General features: G+C 44.0%; 1 protein-coding gene across 2 annotated transcripts in view; it reads left to right on the forward strand.

Moving 5' to 3' along the window:
* Window positions 1-15093, forward strand: part of LOC140903633 (tetraspanin-15-like) — a 295953-nt gene that overhangs the window by 237961 nt on the left and 42899 nt on the right. The window lies entirely within an intron of this gene.

Genomic DNA, 15093 nt, shown 5'->3' on the forward strand with positions numbered 1-15093 from the left:
TTGCTGAAGTGTTTTACATTAAATTGTTAGGTGCCGTTAGCAAAGGGGAAGGAGAAAGTGCATAATTAAGAAAATAAAAGATCAATATTTGATTTTTCTTTTCTATTTTCCAATAATTATGATTGGAATCAGCTTTCTGTGCATGAACAGAACACGGCACTGCAAGAGGGAGAACTGTCCGGAGCCCCAGCCTTCCTCGTGAAGGAAAACTGTCCCGCTTCAGCCCACCTGTCAAAGTTGATAAGCTTTTCTCAGCATGAATACCATTGCTGTGCATTTCTGTCCTAGTGTGTGGGTGAGTGAAAAGGACATTGGGCTTACAGTCCATGTTCATGGAGTCTGTTCCCAGCTCTGCCGCTGACTTGCTATGACCTCTCCTGTGGATCAGTTTTCCCAGGGGAAAAAATGGGGATAATGGTACTGCTTTGTCACAAGTGCTTTGAGCTCTGGAGCTGAAAACTGCTGTTGGGTCGCAAAGTGTTTTGCTAACACGAATCAAGTCTTAGCGCCCCTCTGAAAGTATCCATGTTGCAGTCTGTTTTTCCAGACAGGGAAACTGAGGCAGCAAGTAGTTTAAGTGAGTTGTGTGAACCCGGGCAAGCCAGGGCTGAGGTAAGGCTAGAACTAAGTCATTGTGACTTCCAATCTCTTGGTCTCACCGCTCTAAACTTAAAAAAATCTTCATTTCTGGGCATCCTGTTGGCAGTGACCAACTTGTTGGGAAAATTACAGAGACAAGGTGGGTGAAGTCATGTTTTTTTATTGGACCAACTTCTGTTGTTGTTGTATTATCATACTACCTAGCTACGGACCAGGATCCCACTGAGCGAGGTGCTGTACAAACTCAGAACAAAGAGCCAGTCCCTGCTCCATAGAGCTGCTTGCCTGCTTCAGTAACTGTGTGACACCACTGACTTCCTGAGGAAACTACAATCCATCGGTGATCTTCCTGATAACACCATCCTGGCCACTATGGATGTAGAAGCCCTCTACACCAACATTCCACACAAAGATGGACTACAAGCCGTCGAGAACACTATCCCCGATAATGTCACGGCTAACCTGGTGGCTGAACTTTGTGACTTTGTCCTTACCCATAACTATTTTACATTTGGGGACAATGTATACCTTCACATCAGCGGCACTGCTATGGGTACCTGCATGGCCCCACAGTATGCCAACATTTTTATGGCTGATTTAGAACACCGCTTCCTCAGCTCTCATCCCCTAACGCCCCTATTCTACTTGCGCTATATTGATGACATCTTCATCATCTGGACCCATGGAAAAGAAGCCCTTGAGGAATTCCACCATGATTTCAACAATTTCCATCCCACCATCAACCTCCACCTGGTCCAGTCCACACAAGAGATCCATTTCCTGGACACTACAGTGCTAATAAACAATGGTCACATAAACACCACCCTATACCGGAAACCTACTGACCGCTATTCCTACCTCCATGCCTCCAGCTTTCACCCTGACTACACCAAACGATCCATCATCTACAGCCAAGCTCTGCGATACAACCGCATTTGCTCCAACCCCTCAGATAGAGACAAACACCTACAAGATCTCTGTCAAGCATTCTTACAACTACAATACCCACCTGCGGAAGTGAAGAAACAGATTGATAGAGCCAGAAGAGTTCCCAGAAGTCACCTACTACAGGACAGGCCTAACAAAGAAAATAACAGAACGCCACTAGCCGTCACCTTCAGCCCCCAACTAAAACCCCTCCAACGCATTATTAAGGATCTACAACCTATCCTGAAGGATGACCCAACACTCTCACAAATCTTGGGAGACAGGCCAGTCCTTGCCTACAGACAGCCCCCCAACCTGAAGCAAATACTCACCAACAACCACATACCACACAACAGAACCACTAACCCAGGAACCTATCCTTGCAACAAAGCCCGTTGCCAACTGTGCCCACATATCTATTCAGGGGACACCATCACAGGGCCTAATAACATCAGCCACACTATCAGAGGCTCGTTCACGTGCACATCCACCAATGTGATATATGCCATCATGTGCCAGCAATGCCCCTCTGCCATGTACATTGGTCAAACTGGACAGTCTCTACGTAAAAGAATAAATGGACACAAATCAGATGTCAAGAATTATAACATTCATAAACCAGTCGGAGAACACTTCAATCTCTTTGGTCACGTGATTACAGACATGAAGGTCGCTATCTTACAACAAAAAAACTTCAAATCCAGACTCCAGTGAGAAACTGCTGAATTGGAATTCATTTGCAAATTGGATACTATTAATTTAGGCTTAAATAGAGACTGGGAGTGGCTAAGTCATTATGCAAGGTAGCCTGTTTCCTCTTGTTTTTTCCTACCCCCCCCCCCCCCGCCAGACGTTGTGGTTAAACTTGGATTTATGCTGGAAATGGCCCACCTTGATTATCATACACATTGTAAGGAGAGTGGTCAGTTTGGATGAGCTATTACCAGCAGGAGAGTGAGTTTGTGTGGGGGGGGGGCGGGGGGTGAGAAGACCTGGATTTGTGCTGGAAATGGCCCAACTTGATGATCACTTTAGATAAGCTATTACCAGCAGGAGAGTGGGGTGGGAGGAGGTATTGTTTCATGGTCTCTGTGTATATAATGTCTTCTGCAGTTTCCACAGGATGCATCCAATGAAGTGAGCTGTAGCTCACGAAAGCTTATGCTCAAATAAATTGGTTAGTCTCTAAGGTGCCGCAAGTCCTCCTTTTCTTTTTGCGAATACAGACTAACACGGCTGTTACTCTGAAACCTGTGTGAAATGTGGTGAAGATCTGTGTGCTTCCTAATTCATAGGTGCCCACATCACACAAACTCCTCTATCAATTGCTGCTAGCAATATTTATTATTTGTACTACAGTTGCTAGAGGCCCCAACCAATAACGGAGCCCCTTTGTACTATGTGCTGTACATGCATGGGGACTGCTCATCTAAATAGACAAGGCAGAGGACAGGAGGGGAACAGATGCTCAGAGAGGGGATCTGACTTGCGAAAGGACAGATAGAAGGTCAGTGGCAACTGGCTCCCCTGTCCCTTGCTCTGTCCACTGGATGACGTTGCCTTCTGTGTGTATCTTAGCAGAGATGTCAAGAACTGAGCAAGGAGACTATTGCCCCTAGAGTTTTTCTCTCCTGGTCAGGGATAAGATACATTGGTGCGGGAGGGATGTGTCGGGCAATGCCATAACTTGTGTTGTTTCTGTCCTATGGATACATACTGGACTGTCCATCTGGCACCTTTCACCAGCATGTAATTCACTGAGAAACAAAAAGGGAAAGAATAACAAGTGTCTTCTCCCTGGCCCCATACAGAAAACAGGCCCACTCACTAAGATCATCCTCAAATACCAAGTAGCCTGTGACTGAGAGAGATTCTAAGAAAAGGAGTACTTGTGGCACCTTAGAGACTAACCAATTTATTTGAGCATAAGCTTTCATGAGCTACAGCTCACGAAAGCTTATGCTCAAATAAATTGGTTAGTCTCTAAAGTGCCACAAGTACTCCTTTTCTTTTTGCTGATACAGACTAACACGGCTACTACTCTGAAACCAGAGATTCTAAGGACTCAGTAATCCCATTTAATTGAAGCTCTTTCAGGAGCCCTTTGATAATTAACTTGCACCTGGAAATTCTTTTTGAGGTTTTGCTCTCCAAGAGGAATATGTAATGTAGGGCTTTGTGATTAAAATTCCCCAGGGGAGAATATTTCTAGCTTTTCTTCTCCCTATATACAGTGTGGCCAGCATCCAAGACCTTTCTCACATGCATGAGTTACATTCCCAAATATTACATTTACTTCTTTGTTTAATTTAACTGAGCCATATCCCGAGGGTAAAGGGTACTCAGTTTTCACTCTTACTCAGGCAAAACTCCTATCATCTGCAGAAAGGCATAAAAAAACTGAACACAGCTGTCAGAATGAGGCCCACGGACAGACAGAATCCATCATGCAATAGTGTTCATAAGGTCTTGATTCGGAGTCAGAATAACTTTGAGCAGCTGAATTTGTATAGTTACATTTTTACTTAAATTCATTTTAGAAAAAATGCTCAGTTTTGCATCTTTCTGAAATGCAGTACCTTGTAGCACCATTCTGTGGCATTGTTTCCATTCTGACCCCATTCTCAATTTGTAGAGTGGTGTCCCGCTGCTCTGTCCCTACTTATCTCGTGAGTGCTCCGATCACAGCCCAACATGGCATGGCTGCAGGCAACCTGGAATTATTCCCCATTTCTTTAGGGTTTCTGGAGGCACTTTACATGCTGCTTTTAATCCCTGCAGTCATCACAATTTACCTCTAGAATTCTCAGAAGCCCCTACTTTCACTGCCAAGAGATCTGATGTCGTATTTCAAACGAATCTGCTATAAATAAGTTAGTTCCAATATCAGAGACAAATAGCAACAAAGATGGGCAGATGTCAGGCTTCCACCTGCTTGCTTCTTGGGGGTGCTGTCACTAGATGTCTTCTCTTCCACAGACTGATATTTTCTGGGCACACAGTAAAACTCTTGATTTCTCTCTGTAGAAAGGAAAGTGAGGCAGAGAGGGTTACTGGAAAAGGAAAAGGGTTACTGGAGAGGGTTACCTGTCACCATTTATGTAAATCTCACAAGGAATGCTCTGAGAAATTGGAACAAGATCTCTATTACAACACCTAAAGCAAAAAATGTGTACTAACTATTCCTTTTCCTATTAGTTATACTACTTTCCACTTTTATATTGCTTTGCAAACACTCCAGAGGGCTACAACAAGGCTATGTGCCTCGTAAGTATTCGAGGACAATTAGGGATTTAAGTGGTGCATAGGGCTCATGATGGCCTTCTGCATATAGGTATATTTCATGCACTAAGGAATTAAGCTGCTTACATGGAGTTAAGTACTGTTATCCATCTCCATCTTGCAGATGGTGAAAAAGACACACAGAGAAGTGAGTTTCCCCAGGTCACAGAAGCAGACTGACAGAGTTGGGAATAGGATGCAGATCTCCTGACTCTCTCCGTCTTGTGTTCCCCTGTCAGTATTCCCAGTTGTAAGTCACAGCACTTCTCTTAAAGCAAAGCCATGAAATATTGCTGTTGAAACATCGGCAGTGGGTGGAAGGTGAGGATTTTAAAGTGAAATTCAGATTTCTTCAGTGGGAACAAGTTCAACTTTTCTACCATCTGTTATGCTTGTAAGTGTGAATTCTGCTCTGCATCTAGGCAAGAACATAAGAACGACCAGACTGGGTCAGACCAATAGTTCATCTAGCCCAGTATCCTCCGACAGCAGCTGGTGCCAGGTGTTTCAGAGGGAATGAACAGAACGGGGCAATTTATCAACTGATCCATTTTGCCCTGTCATGTAGTCCCAGCTTCTGGCAGTCAGAGGTTTAGGGACACCCCGAACATGGGGTTCTGTCCCTGACCATCTTGGCTAGAAGCCACTGATGAAACTATCCTCCAGGAACTGATCTAATTCTTTTTTGAACCCAGTTACACTTTTGGCCTTTACAACATCCCCTAGCAATGAGAATCATGGGTTGTCTGTGCGTTGTGTGAAGAAGTACTTCCTTCCGTTTGCTTTAAACCTGCTGCCCATTAATGTCATCAGGTGACCCCTGGTTCTTGTGTTCTATGTGAATGGGTAAATAACACTCCCTTACTCTCTTTCTCCACCCAGTCACAATTCTACAGGCTTCTGCAATATCCTTCCAAGATGAACAGGGCCAGTCTTTTTAATCTCTCCTTGTTCAGAAACATTTTTATTCATAGAATATCGGGGTTGGAAGGGACCTCAGGAGGTCATCTAGTCCAACCCCCTGCTCAAAGCAGGACCAATCCCCAACTAAATCATCCCAGCCAGGGCTTTGTCAAGCCTGACCTTAAAAACTTCTAAGGATGGAGATTCCACCACCTCCCTAGGTAACGCATTCCAGTGCTTCACCACCCTCCTAGTGAAATAGTGTTTTATAATATCCATCCTAGACCTCCCCCATAGCAACTTGAGACCATGGCTCCTTGTTCTGTCATTTGCCACCACTGAGAACAGCTGAGCTCCATCCTCTTTGGAACCCCCCTTCAGGTACTTGAAGGCTGCTATCAAATCCCCCCTCATTCTTCTCTTCTGCAGACTAAACAACCCCAGTTCCCTCAGCCTCTCCTTGTAAATCATGTGCCCCAGCCCCCTAATAATTTTTGTTGCCCTCCTCTGGACTCTTTCCAATTTGTCCACATCCCTTCTGTAGTGGGGGGACCAAAACTGGACAAAACACTTCATGTGTGGCCTCACCAGTGCCAAATAGAGGGGAATAATCACTTCCCTCGATATGCTGGCAATGTTCCTACTAATACAGCCCAATATGCCTTTGGCCTTCTTGGCAACAAGGGCACACTGCTCACTCATATCCAGCTTCTCGTCAGTTGTAATCCCCAGGTCCTTTTCTGCAGAACTGCTGCTTAGCCAGTCAGTCCCCAGCCTGCAGCAGTGCACGGGATTCTTCCTTCCTAAGTGCAGGACTCTGCACTCGTCTTTGTTGAACCTCATGAGATTTCTTTTGGACCAATCGTCCCATTTGTCTAGGTCACTCTGGACCCTATCCCTACCCTCCAGCGTATCTACCTCTTCCCCCAGCTCTGTTGGCCTTCTCTGTCAGCTTTTTTGACTGTTGCTGCACATTGAGCAGATGTTTTCAGAGAACTATTCATGCTGAATCCAAGATCTTTCTTGAATGAAAAAAGCTAATTTAGAACTCATCATTTTGTATGTGTAGTTGGGATTGTTAGGGGGCTTATTCCTTCACCCATTTACTTCCCTGGTCCTTCTCGCATGAACAGAGAGCAACAATACCCGAAGTCCAAAGGTGCAAACAATTCGATGTTTATTGGGGTGAACTTCCAGCAAGCATGATTCCAGTTTCCTTCCTTAGTATCCTCCTTCCCAGCTCTGACACCACAGAGCCTTACACCTGTGTCCCTGTTCCCATTCCTACCCTTAGCCAAACATGATTCCAATTTCCTTACTCCCATTCCCTGTTCCCATTTCCCTCTTTAGCAAAACATGATTCCAATTTCCTTACCCCCATTCCCTGTTCCCATCTCCCTCACCCACATGCCCACCCCCCCCCACTTCCTCATTGACTACAGATTATATATAGTAAAATACCTTAACCAATCATTTTCCTGAAATTTAACTAACCAATCCTAACGTATTGTAACATGATTATGTAACCAATTATATTCCACCACCTTAATTAGTTTACACCCAGCAAAATTAATTATACAGCAGACAGGAACAATCACAGAACCAGACAGAGATTATACAAACAATAGCAAAGTGGAAACTATAATGACAAGACAATACAGAAGTGAGGGTTTCACATCCCAGCTATTGATAAGTGAGTTCTTGCCAGACAGGATGCTATCAAACTAAGTTTCCTTTTACATTTTCTAGGCACTTCCCTTTCTCTGGAGGTGATAGGAACTATCAGGACAGGATTGTATTCCTAACAGCCGAATAGCACCTTATTTCAGTGTGACTAGTTTGGAATGTGAGGAGGTGACCGTTCGCTTCCCAGCTTATGGCTGCCTCTGCTGCTTAGCCAAAGGCCTTAGCCTAAGAACAGGGCCTCAGACTGTCACAGTAAGAGAAGGCCCTTACACCAGCAGACAGTGATTTTGATTCTTTCTTTTATACCTCTATCACTAGCCAAGTGATAAGAATACACCTAAATTCTTAGAGTCTAGGCCTTTACAGACAGACCTGAATATCTTTATCCTAACAGGGATTATGTTTTCCAATACATGTGACTTTGCACTAATCGGTATTGACTTTCTTGTGCCATTTTGTTGCCCAGTCACCCAGTTTAGTGAGAGCCCTTTGTAACTCTTCGCAGTCTGCTTTGGATTTACCTGTCTTGAGTAACTTTGTATCATCTGTAAACTTTGCTGCCTCACTGTTTACCCAGTAGCATTGGTCCCAGTACAGATCTTTGGGGGACCCTGTTATTTACCTCTCTCCATTGTGAAAATTGACTATTTATGCCTGCCATTTGTTTCCTATCTTTTAACAAGTTTCTGATCCATGAGAGGACCTTCTCTCTTATCTCATCACTACTTACTTTAATTAGGAGCCTTTGGTGTGGGACCTTGTCAAAGGCTTTCTGAAACTCCAAGTATCATAGAATATCAGGGTTGGAAGGGACCTCAGGAGGTCATCTAGTCCAAGCCCCTGCTCAAAGCAGGACCAATCCCCAATTAAATCATCCCAGCCAGGGCTTTGTCAAGCCTGACCTTAAAAACTTCTAAGGAAGGAGATTCTACCACCTCCCTAGGCAACGCATTCCAGTGTTTCACCACCCTCCTAATGAAAAAGTTTTTCCTAATATCCAACCTAAACCTCCCCCACTGCAACTTGAGACCATTACTCCTTGTCCTGTCCTCTTCCACCACTGAGAATAGTCTAGAACCATCCTCTCTGGAACTACCTCTCAGGTAGTTGAAAGCAGCTATCAAATCCCCCCTCATTCTTCTCTTCTGCAGACTAAACAATCCCAGTTCCCTCAGCCTCTCCTCATAAGTCATGTGTTCCAGACCCCTAATCATTTTTGTTGCCCTTTGCTGGACTCTCTCCAATTTATCCACATCCTTCTTGTAGTGTGGGGCCCAAAACTGGACACACCTAGGTCCTGTCACCCCTAGGTCCTTTTCCGCAGAACTGCTGCCTAGCCATTCGGTCCCTAGTCTGTAGCTGTGCATTGGGTTCTTCTGTCCTAAGTGCAGGACCCTGCACTTAGCCTTATTGAACCTCATCAGATTTCTTTTGGCCCAATCCTCCAATTTGTCTAGGTCCCTCTGTATCTTATCCCTGCCCTCCAGCGTATCAACCACTCCTCCCAGTTTAGTATCATCCGCAAATTTGCTGAGAGTGCAATCCACACCATCCTCCAGATCATTTATGAAGATATTGAACAAAACCAGCCCCAGGACCGACCCCTGGGGCACTCCACTTGACACCGGCTGCCAACTAGACATGGAGCCATTGATCACTACCCGTTGAGCCCGACAATCTAGCCAACTTTCTACCCACCTTATAGTGCATTCATCCAGCCCGTACTTCTCTACACTAAGTACACTATATCCCCTTGATCACTGTATCCACATGCTTGTTGACAACCTCAAAGAATTCTAATAGATTGAGGTATAATTTCTCTTTACAAAAGCCGTTTTGACTTTTCCCCAACGCATTGTGTTCATCTATGTGTCTATTCTTTATTATACTTTCAGGCAATTTATCTGGTACTGAAGTCAGGCTTACCAGCCTGTAATTGCCAGGATCACCTCTGGAGCCTTTTTTTAAAATCCGCATTGCATTAACTTCCCTCCAGTCATCTGATACAGAGGCTAATTTAAGCAATTGTTTACGTACCACAGTTAGTAGTTCCACAATTTCATATTTGAGTTCCTTCAGAACTCTTGGGTGAATGCCATCTGGTCCTGGTGACTTATTACTTAGTGACTTCTGAGGTTTTGCTGTTAGTTTTTGTGTCTTCAAATTCTCTTTTGGCCTGCCTAATTATAGTTTTGCACTTGGCTTGCCAGAGTTTATGTTCCTTTGTATTTTCCTCTGTAGGACTTACTTCCAATTTTTAAAGGATGTCTTTTTGCGACTGTCTCTTTTACTCTGTTGTTTAGCCAGGATGGCATTTTTTGGGCCTCTTATAAATTTTTTTTTATTTGGGGGAATATGTTTAATTTGAGCCTCTATTATGGTGTTTTAAATAGTTTACATTAAGCCTGCAGGCACTTCATTGTTCCTTTTAATTTCCCTTTAACTAGATTCCTCATTTTTGTGTCTTTCCCCTTTTTGAAGTTAAATACTACTGTGGTGGGTGTCTTTGGTATTTTCCCCCCTACAAGGATGTTAATTTAATTACCTTTTGGTCGCTATTATCAAGCGATTCTGCTGCGTGCACCTCTTGGACCAGATCCTGTGCTCCACTTAGGTCTAAATCAAGAATTGCCTCTCCCCTTGTGGTTTTCAGGATTAGCTGTTCCAAGAAGCAGTCATTAATGTCAGGAAATTTTATCTCTGCATCCCATTCTGAAGTGACATGTACCTAGCCAATATGGGGATAGTTGAAATCCCCCCATTATTATTGGGTTTTCTGGTTTTGTAGCCTCTCTAATCTCCGATGAAGTGAGCTGTAGCTCACGAAAGCTTATGCTCAGATAAAGTTGTTAGTCCCTACGGTGCCACAAGTACTCCTTTTCTTTTTGTGGATACAGACTAACACTGCTGCTACTCTGAAATCTAATCTCCCTGAGTATTTTGCAGTCTGGTCAGGTGGTTGGTAATATATTCCTACTCCTATCCTCTTATTATTAAAGCATGGAATTTTTACCCATAGAGATTCTGTGGTTCAGTTTGAGTCATTTAAGATTTTTGCTATATTTGACTCTATGCTTTCTTTCGCATATAATGCTACTTCCCCACCAGCATGACCTACTCTGTAATTACGGTATATTTTGTACTCTAGTATTACTGTGTCCCATTGATTAGCATCATTCCACCAAGCTTCTGTAATGTCTATTATATCCATATCCTCATTTAAAAACAGCAGTCAGGTTCACCCATCATAGTATTTAGACTTCTAGCATTAGTATACAAGCACTTGTAAAATTTGTCAGTATTTAGAAAGACTATTTGCAAGCTGTTATTGGCCACCTTGTATGTTAAAATTAATATTGCTGATAATGGGGCAATAATACAGTGAATATAAATGTTATTTGAAAACCCATGTTTCTCCCGCATCTTATCTATCAAGGTTTTTCTGTTCAAGGAAATTAAAATATCTCTTAATAGAAAGAGAAGAGATTGGCACAGATGAAATCCAAAAGCTAGGACAGACATATTTAAAATCTAAGTAGATCAGATTGGTGTACCAGAAATATCTGATGCAGCTGGGAGCAGGTGTCATGATGTCATTACTGAACCTGAAGGCTGTGTGGGCACCGGGTCGGGGAATTGAGATGATAAAAGAACCCTGAGTCATTTAATGCAAAGTTGGAAATAGCTGGAATAGGAGAAAGTGCCAGACAAATACATTTTCAAAAATTAATTGATGACAGAACCTTATGGTCAAATCCTATAGAATTTCATAGGGATTATGCCAGTAGGATTTTTATTGAAATTCAACAGGTTTGCATAGGTTTTTAGAACATTTTCTATGGAATTTGAGTGAGAAAGTTACCCATGCAATAGATTTTTGGCTCAACCCCTGGAATTCCAAAGCAGCAGCATTATAGATATATTGTATTCACACCCAAACACCTAGAAATACAAGACCGAGCCCCCAGAACCTTACAGGGCTATGCTTTTCTATTTACATTCTATAAGATGCAGAACCTGTAGACAGTTTCACTGTGATTAAATTCTGTAGGACTTTTCCAGAAGTGCAGAAGAAGTCTTGCAAAGACAGCTCAAAAGACTTCATGGATGTTGATGTTATTAGGTCCTAATGCAACCTTTCTGGGTAGAACCCATGGGAAGAGAATACATGGGAAAACCCACCACAAGGCTCACCACATAGTTTTATCAAGAGCTGGTTGGGAATTTTTCAACAAAATAGTTTTTCGTCAGAAAATGTTGATTTGTCAAAACTGAAACTTTTCACAAGAAACTACCCTGGTTCTGACAAAACTCTCACCGGGAAAGGTTTCTTGGGTCCACGGTGAAATTGCTAGTCAAAATCTGTATCTGTGTGTAGAGCCCAGTGGTTAGCACACTTATTGGGGAAGTGGGAGACCCGGCTTTAAGTATCTGCTCTGAATCAGGCAGAGCAGGAATTTGAAGCCAGGTGTCTCATATTCCAAAGAAATGCCCTAACCACAGAGATATTAACAATTCTGGGGAGGGGGATCATAGAATCATAGAATATCAGGGTTGGAAGGGACCCCAGAAGGTCATCTAGTCCAACCCCCTGCTCAAAGCAGGACCAATTCCCAGTTAAATCATCCCAGCCAGGGCTTTGTCAAGCCTGACCTTAAAAACCTCTAAGGAAGGAGATTCTACCACCTCCCTAGGTAACGCATTCCAGTGTTTCACCACCCTCTTAGTGAAAAAGTTTTTCCTAATATCCAATCTAAACCTCCCCCACTGCAACTTGAGACCATTACTCCTCGTTCTGTCATCTGCTACCATTGAGAACAGTCTAGAGCCATCCTCTTTGGAACCCCCTTTCAGGTAGTTGAAAGCAGCTATCAAATCCCCCCTCATTCTTCTCTTCTGCAGGCTAAACAATCCCAGCTCCCTCAGCCTCTCCTCATAACTCATGTGTTCCAGTCCCCTAATCATTTTTGTTGCCCTTCGCTGGACTCTCTCCAATTTATCCACATCCTTCTTGAAGTGTGGGGCCCAAAACTGGACACAGTACTCCAGATGAGGCCTCACCAATGTCGAATAGAGGGGAACGATCACGTCCCTCGATCTGCTCGCTATGCCCCTACTTATACATCCCAAAATGCCATTGGCCTTCTTGGCAACAAGGGCACACTGCTGACTCATATCCAGCTTCTCGTCCACTGTCACCCCTAGGATGTATGTGTGTCACTCCTTGCCACCCCACCCCCACCTTCTGTTCTGTGAAAAACCTCAGAAGACCTCAATTTTGTCCTGATATAGAATGGGAAATATCTGGAAAATGTTCACAGGGTAGGAAAATTGTTTCCCATCCAGCTCTAGTTTCATCCTAGTACTCCCTTCCGGCGGGAGTGGGGGGTTCTCTAAAACTATGGAGCTGTGATATCGACTTGGCAGTTCTGTTCTCAGCCCTGTGAACCTGCGTGGTGAGCCAGCATCTTCGCTGCTCTACAGCGAATCATCGCTGCTTGCAATGAGAAGTTCTCCCCTAATACTCAGCACTTTTCATCCATAGATCTCAAAGTGCTTAACAAAAGTGGGTAAGTATTATTGTCCTCCAGTGCCTGGACATGCTCTGGTGGCACTAAAAATGAGCTTGGAGGGGGAACGTGTGCTGGTCAGTATGAATTAAACCTAAAGGTCTGCAAACATTAAACACATTACACATCATGTTTCCCTTCAGGGAAAGTAGCCCTGTGCAGAGGACAGCTGGTTTAATGGCTTCACTGTTGCATTCCACAGCAAAAAGTACTTGAGGGGGCATTAAACCACAGCTGCGTTTGTAGACCCCATTCTATGGGGGAGCATCAGCCCTTCAGGAGGGACATAATAGGCTCAGCATGGGAGGTCCTTGGGCCCTGTATCTGGTACAGTCCTGGAGATGTGTCCTACAGCAATTGTGTTGCTATGCAGGGTGCAGTCCATTGAATAACATGTTTAACAAAAACGAACACCCTGCTTTCATGTAGGACAGGTGAAATGGCAAGGCTCCAGAACTATAAGTCAAGCAAGATTCAGGCCTGGTATAACTGTTGTCATGGAGTGTGGAGGATCCCCAATGCAGACAGTCCCAGTAAAACTCCCCTGCAACATCCCCAGGTCAATCCTCCCCACTCCCAGCTCCTTCACAACTCTGTACTCCAGGGTGTGAAAAACACACCCCTGCATGACGTAGTTATACCAACCTAACCCACTGTGTAGACGGTGCTATGTCGACCCCGTCAGCATTGCTGCTGCCTCTCGGGGTGGGAGCTTGTCTACGCCGACGGGAGAGCTCTTCGTTAAAGTGCTACAGTGGTGCACCCATGGGCACAGCTGGGCCGATGCAGCGTAAGTGATGACGCATCCTTAAAAGGATGACACCATCCTCAGTGACACCAAAGCCCCCTTTATACCGTTCTGGCAACATCATGGCGCCTTAACACAGGCGTGAATTACATTTGCCCTCATTCAGAGGCCCCATTGCACTGTCCGAATGGTGCAAATGAGAAGCAAACCCAAAGGATGAAATCCTGATCCCACTGAAGTCAACGGGAGCTTTCCCATTGACGTCAGTGCAGCCAGGATTTCACCCGTGTGCCCCATATAACACGCACACACGCTCCTGAGCAATGGAGTTATATCAGCCTTTTTAACTCTGTTCTGTTTGCCACAGACAGGCAGATTAGCAGTGCATAAATGGAAATGGAAAAAGGCGTGTTTTACAATAGCCCTGAGCAGTGACATATTGTCAAAACAACTATTTGTGGTAAAGAAATGTTAGAATAATTTCCTCACCAATTATAGAAGGACCAGACTGGGGCTTAATGGCTGCAGCCTGTTCTACGGTTTCTTTTATGCCACATTTTACAGAAAAGCACAATTTTCTCCAAAATGTGCACATTTCTCCTTTTCATCTCTGTGCCTCTAAAACATGGAAAGTTTGTTTTCTTGTCTAGCAGCTTTTACTGGTTGCCAAAATTGTCTCATTGCTAAAATTATTATGCTTTCAATGGGGCCATTGTATGGACACAACGCACCTTTTGAAATATACACCTAATCTCAGTTTATTGCCTTGAAATAAGAAAGCTTCTGTTTGATCCACAAAATAAGCGAACATGCATTATAGTCCTGGTCCTGAGGCATGGTGAATTCCTTCTTATCAGTGTATTCAGCAGGCCTTCTGCTAACTTCCCTGACAATTCTCAGGCTTCTCTGCCTTTCCTGGTATTATCAAGAATCAAAATGACCAAAAACCAGAAGAAGGTCCGCTCTCTGACAGAACTGGGATGGAAATGGTGGGCCGCTCATGTGAAACCTGCTCCTTTGTAATTCCCAAGCCACTTTCTAAACCTCTCTTGGAAAAGTCCCATGGACCATAGAGAATGAGAGTTTGTGTTCTAACGTTATCACGTTCTCCAATGAGGGTACAGGCCCTGATTCCTGAAGCACTTAGATCACCCCAAAGGGAGAGATGTTACTGAGGGTGGTGTAATAGGCCATATAACTAGGAGTAATGGAGTGAAATTAAACAAAGAGAAAATAAAGAAAAATTTCCCAGTAGGAAGCTGCATAAACTCCCAAATGAATTGGTAGGAGCCCCTCCCTGAATCGCTGCAAACTGGACCTAGCAAACACTGGACGTCACATTGTAAGTGGCAGCTCTGCATTAGCCAGCGTGGAATT

Source organism: Lepidochelys kempii, chromosome 26 (assembly GCF_965140265.1).
Source record: "Lepidochelys kempii isolate rLepKem1 chromosome 26, rLepKem1.hap2, whole genome shotgun sequence".
Classification (NCBI taxonomy): Eukaryota; Metazoa; Chordata; order Testudines; family Cheloniidae; genus Lepidochelys; species Lepidochelys kempii.